The sequence below is a fragment of the Balaenoptera musculus genome, chromosome 8 (genome assembly GCF_009873245.2).
Source record: "Balaenoptera musculus isolate JJ_BM4_2016_0621 chromosome 8, mBalMus1.pri.v3, whole genome shotgun sequence".
NCBI classification, from domain to species: Eukaryota; Metazoa; Chordata; class Mammalia; order Artiodactyla; family Balaenopteridae; genus Balaenoptera; species Balaenoptera musculus.
The window spans coordinates 27,934,669-27,941,297 of record NC_045792.1 but is presented as its reverse complement, the minus strand read 5'-3'; the positions used below and the strand labels follow the sequence as shown (position 1 = coordinate 27,941,297).

The 6,629-nt window shown below is 38.2% G+C and overlaps 1 pseudogene; it reads left to right on the top strand.

Annotated features, from left to right (window-relative positions):
* Positions 1 to 1,093: 1,093 nt before the first annotated feature.
* On the top strand, positions 1,094 to 3,020 carry LOC118899070 (annotated as a pseudogene).
* The last annotated feature ends 3,609 nt before the right edge of the window (positions 3,021 to 6,629 follow it).

The window sequence follows — 6,629 nt, the reverse complement described above, 5'->3', positions numbered from 1 at the left end:
AAAGAAGAGATTAAATTTTGGTTTTCTGCAGTGCTTATCTACAAACATTGCTTTATCTACTGACCTCGTGAAGTCTTTCCTGATACTCCAAAGTCAAATTGATCTTTCCCTTTCGTAGCCCCAGCGTTTCTCAAGACCACTTATGAAATGCACTTTTAACAATTGTAGTTATTGTAAGTATCTGTACTTGTTGCTTTCCCTCCTGGATTGTTAGCCCCTGTGATCAATGGCTGCTTCATTATTCATCTTTCTGGGTCTCACAGAGTTAGTCCTGCATAAAACTGGTGGTGCTCATTACATGGTTGTTAAAAGAAAGGAAGAATAACCATTAATTTCTCTGTTTTACACCTATAGTTTGCATGGCAACAATACTTGCTATATGACTCAAAAAACTATATGACATGAAAAAACTTATTACAAATAACAGTCTTCTGGCATAAAAAAAAATAATCTGAGAAAACAAAAATTTTTTTTTTCTTGGAAAGGCATTTTATTTTAAATATAGCAGTGTGTACATGTTAGTCCCGAACTCCCAGTCTATCCCTTCTCCCCGCCCTTCCCCCTGGTAATCATAAGTTCGTTCTCTAAAACTATTGACCATAACAGAGCATGCATTTCAGAGATCCTATAAAAAAGACAAGCAAGGAAAAGGAATCCCAATAACCAATAGAGCTATTATACAGTTGGCTTCTTGAAGCTCTAAGCCAATCAGATCAAATCAGAGTGGTGCAAGTATCTAGCCCACTCTGTCTCACGTATGTAAAATTGTTCAAGATGGTATGTATCTCAGACTATCACTTGGGTCCCAGATCTTGTCATACATGACAAGACAGTATATCGATCATGAGGATAGTAACTACTTAAATGCCAAAACAATCTATGTACCACTAATTTTTGACTATTGAATACCTGATCAGTAATACATAATTGCATTCCAGTTAGTGATAGCTGAGAAAGCTCGCACCCTAACTTAACGTAACCAAAATTTAGAATTCACCTCATGTAAACACAGTTTTGCTCTGCTTTTTGACTTCATACTTCCAGATACTCTTACTTCTAGCCAGTGGTCAAGCAGATCAGTGTCCTTGGAATTATGGGTAGGAACTTATGGATAATTTAAAAATTCATTCCCATTCTCTAAGAATAAAATTCTATCTCATGTTCTTCTTTAGCTGGGTCAGGAGGAATTTTTTAGTACTCAAAAAAAGTTGTGTTGGTAAGATAAAGTGTGATTGTAACACATTTGATTAACTCAAAAGAGCATATGCACAATATCTTAGGAGAAAATAATAGAAGTGGTTGCAACCACAAAGAGCTACACTATTGTTTCTTAAATGCATGTTAGAAGACTGCATTATAATGCAAGATCAAGTTTGATTTTTACCTAATGAACCTGAGCTTTCTGCCAGTATGAGTCATTTCAGCATCACACCTGAATGAACAATGTATGACCACAACAGTTTCTGATAGATTAGTAGGCAATGGGGGTACTCAGGCTTGATTAAGCCGGGTGATTGCAAATTCATGTTCTTGATATCTTAAACTCTCTTATAGGAAAATCACTCTACTTAAGAAAAGAATGACATAGTATTTTAATTAAGTGCTCAAAACAGCTAATTTACAGCTAAAGCTTAATATATTCCATGGAGATTTTTTGTTTATATATTTACTTCTTAATAATACCCCCAAAACAATGTGTTTCAAAGTGGTTACTTAGTGCAGGTAAAGCACAGTAATTCATATCTTAACAAGTAAAACCATAATACTGTTCAAGATCTATTTTAGCCTAAAGACATGGTGAATCTTTAGATATTTATCCTAGTCTGGACAACAATTTTGATTTTTCACTATGATTTTTGTTGAGATTTTTCAGTTGTTGTAACCACAGAACACTGATAATTCTTTGAAACCTAAATCCAGGAGAGAACCAGAGCATGAGTGGCCCTGATAACCAAGGCAGCGGAAGAGGGGGATTTGATCCTGGAGGCATGAGCACAGGTGGGTGGGGAGGACGTGGTGGAATGGGCACTGAAGAGCAAGGTGGCTTCAATAAGCCTGGTGGACCCATAGATGAAGGACCAGATCTTGATTTAGGCCCACCTGCAGATCCAGATGAAGACTCTGACAACAGTGCAATTTATGTGCAGGGATTAAATGACAATGTGACTCTAGATGATCTGGCAGACTTCTTTAAGCAGTGTGGAGTTGTTAAGATGAACAAGAGGACTGGATAACCCATGAGACATATATACTTTGACAAGGAAACAGGAAAGCGCAAAGGTGATGCTACAGTGTCCTTTGAAGACCCACCAACTGCCAATACTGCTGTCAAGTGATTTGATGGGAAGGATTTTCAAGGGAGCAAACTTAAAATTTCTCTGGCTTGGAAGAAGCCTCCAATGAACAGCATGCAGGGAGTAATGTCACCCTGTGAAGGCAGAGGGATGGCGCCACTTCTCCAAGGAGGTCCAATGGGCCCAGGAGGTCCTGGAGGACCCATGGGTTACATTGGAGGCCGAGGAGGAGACAGAGGAGGCTTCCCACCAAGAGGGCCCCGCAGTTCCCAAGGGGACCTGTCTGGAGGAGGAAAGGTCTAGCACCAAGCTGGAGACTGGCAGTGCCCCAATCAGGGGTGTGCAAAGCAGAACTTCACCTGGAGAACAGAGTGAAACCAGTGTAAGGTCCCAAAGCCTGAAGGCTTTCTCCCACCACCTTTCCCGCCCCCGGGCAGTGACCATGGCAGAGGTGGCCCTGGTAGCATGCTGGGAGGACGAGGTGGCCTCATGGACCATAGTGGTTCTAGTGGAATGTTCAGAGGTGGCTGTGGTGGAGACAGAGGTGGCTTCTGTGGTGGCCAGGGCATGGACAAAGGGTGGCTTTGGTGGAGGAAGACAAGGTGGTCTGGGGGACCCACTGGACCTTTGATGGAACAGATGGGAGGAATAAGAGGCAGGAGTGAAGGACATGGGAAAATGGATAAAGGTGAGCACTGTCAGGAATGCAGAGACTGACCCTACTAGATGCAGAGACCCCACGGAGCTGCACTGCCTACCAGATTTATTTACTTTTTATATTTTATTTATTTATTTTTTTATTGGAGTATAGTTGCTTTACAATGTTGTGTTAGTTTCTGTTGTACAACAAAGTGAATCAGCTATATATATACATATATCCCCTACCTCTTGGACGTCCCTAACGCCCCCCTATCCCATCCATCTAGGTCACCACAGAGCACCAAGATGAGCTCCCTGCACAAATGTTTAAATTTATAATTCCATATTTATAATGTTGGCCACAACATTATGATTATTCCTTGTCTGTACTTTAGTATTTTCACCATTTGTGAAGAAACAAACAAGTTAAATGGTAGTGTGCCAAGTTTTTTTTTTTCCTTCTTTGAAAGATGGTTGTTTAAGACCAAACAATGGGAACCCCTTACAAATATGCTCAGTATCATTGTAGAGAACCAAGAAGGCCTCTAACTGTAACAATGTTCCTGGTTGTGATATTTTTAATAAAATTTCAAATGTTTATAAACAAACAAAAACAAAACAAAACAAGAAATTTGTAGTTGTGCTCAGTCATAGTTTCATAGAGGCCTGGAGCTCAAGCCCAGAAACTCTGATTCAATCGTGGGTAAAGCCTGGGCACCATTGTTTTTAAAAAGACACCCAGGTGATTCTAATGTGCTTTAGGCTTGAAAACCATTACTGTCTAAGAGCAGTGCTTCTCAGATTGTCAAGCACATGCAAGTCATCTAGATCTCTCCTTAAAATGCAAATTTGAACTTAGGCTGTCTAGGGGAGGCCCTGACACTTTTTATTTACAAGAAAATTTCAAGTAACAATGCTGCTTAGGGTAGCCAGTCATTCTGGTTTATCTAGCACATGGGGCTTTAAATATCAAACTAAGACTATCCTGGTAAACTGGGATAGTTGGTATGCTTAGTTGTATTGGGTTGGCCAAAAAATTTCTTTTGGGTTTTTCTGTAAGATGGCTCTAGCAGCACTTAGTTGTCTTTAACTTCATTCGAAATAATTTTATTAGAATTTATGTGACAGCTGTCATATCAGCGAGCATTTAAAAAAAGGCTTATCAAGATTGGTGAATTTTTGTGTAGCCATTTTAATTCTGAAGATGGAAGAAAAAGCAACATTTTTGGCATATTATGCTTTATTATTTCAAGAAAGGTAAAAACGCAACCAAAACGCAAAAATAGATTTGTGCAGTGTATGGAGAAGGTGTTGTGACAGATCAAACATTTCAAAGGCGGTTTGTGAAGTTTCCTGCTGAAGATTTCTCGCTGACAATGCTCCACCATCAGATAGACCAGTTGAAGTTGATAGCGATCAAATCGAGACATTAATTGGAAACAATCAATGTTATACCATGTGGGAGATAGCACACATACTCAGAAGATCCAAATCAAGCGTTGAAAATCATTTGCTCTACCTTGGTTATGTTCCTCACTTTGATGTTTGTGTTCCACATAAGCTAAGCGAAAAAAGCCTTCTTGACCTTGTTTCCACATGTGATTCTCTATTTAAACATAATGAAAACGTTCAATTTTTAAAACAAATTGTGACAGGTGGTAAAAAGTGGATACTGGTACAATAATGTGGGATGGAAGAGATTGTGGGGCAAGCAAAATGAACCACCACCAACCACACTAAAGGCCTGTCTTTATCCAAAGAAGGTGATTTTGTGTATATGGTGGGATTGGAAGGGAGTCCTCTATTATGAGCTCCTTCTGGAAAACTAAACGATAAATTCCAACAAATACTGCTCCCAATTAGACCAACTGAAAGCAGCACTAGACAAAAAGCATCCGGAATTAGTCAAAAGAAAACGCATCTTCCACCAGTATAACACAAGACTGAAAGTTTCTTTGATGACCAGGCAAAAACTGTTACAGCTTGGCTGGGAAGTTCTGATTCATCTGCTGTATTCGCCAGACATTGCACCCTTGGATTTCCATTTATTTAGGTCTTTACAAAATTCTCTTAATGGAAAAAATTTCAATTACCTGGAAAACTGTAAAAGACACCTGGAACAGTTCTTTGCTCAAAAAGATAAAAAGTTTTAGGAATGTGGAATTATGAAGTTGCCTGAAAAATGGCAGAGGGTAGTGGAACAAAAGGGTGAATACATTGTTCAATAAAGTTATTGGTGAAAATGAAAAATGTGTCTTTTACTTTTACTTAAAAACCGAAGGCACTTTTTGGTTAACCCAATAGGTCCATTAGCTACCTTGTATAAAGTAAGACCCTAAAGCAAAGTTTTTCAAACTATAGTGTGCTTCAGAATCACCTGAAAGTCTTATTAAAACTCAGATTGCTGCTACCTACACCCAAAACTGTTCCTTCTGTAGGTCTGGGGGTAGGTTCTGAGATTTTACATTTAATAGAAGTACCTAGATGATGCCAATACTTCTAGTCTGAGGACCACATGAAACAGTCATAATTTCAATTTGCCTGGAAATTAAAATTGCCTGGAGAGTTTTAAAACTACTGATGCCTAGACCTTGTCCCCAGAGAGTGTTTTGGGGACCAGCCTTGGATTTTAAAAAACACCCTAAGTGATTTTAATGTTCAGTCAAGACTGAGATTCATGGTGAATACATATATAATGATTATCTGCAATTCAGATATAAATTCATTTTTGTGTATTTGCTGTGAATGTTTATTCATGTCACACTCTGTTCTATGAACACAATATCATGAATGATTGAGCAAAGACAAAAGTCTGAATATATATCAGGTTGTTTATTTTCTGGGATGTTCTTATTTAAGGAAAAAAAAAAAAGATGTGAATAAGATTCATAACTTTCCCTCTTGGGAGTAGGTTGTACCTCTGTCATACTTTTAGTCACAAATCTTTGAAGGCAAGTAGGACCAGGACTGCCCTCTTGGAACAAAGCCTACCCTATCTCTTTGGCTCACTTTTCCTTGCTTCTCCTCTTTTCTTCTCTTTCCTTTTCTTCTTTACCTCTCTCTCTCTCCTTCTCTCCTTCTTTCTCTCTTTTGTAAACTGGGCTTGTCATAGGTACAACCACCATCACCTCTACATCAAAACAGCAGGCATCTAAAACCCATTTCCCTAATCTGGTTTCTTGTTCCCTGAGAGAAAGTCTATTAACATCGTGTAACTGTGTCTTGTGATATTTACTGTCATATTTCTCAGTAATAACATACTGCTATTTGAGAATTGGCACAATGTATTGAATTTTTATATGGATGACAGAATTTAATTTTTTACATGCTACCCACAAAGAAATCATTACCTTCCCTAGCATCCTTTCAGTTTATTTATGTAAAACTTTTTTGAGTAAACCAATATTTAATATATGTTGTTATGAGTATACAATTATTCACAGTTGAATCACAATTCATATCTAATCATATTTCTGTAAAATTTTTTTCTCTGGTGTTCATAATTGTGTCTTTTTGTTTGTTTGCTTGCTTATTTTTCTACATAGCCATAACTATCTCATCTCCAAACACTCCTATGTAAGTGTAAATATCCACTCATCATATGTGTACAGAGCAGCTATCTTAAAAGTTTTACTTTTCTTGTTTTCTTCACTTGCTTTTCATGCATGCTTCTTTTAATGATCCCTTGTCCTTTGT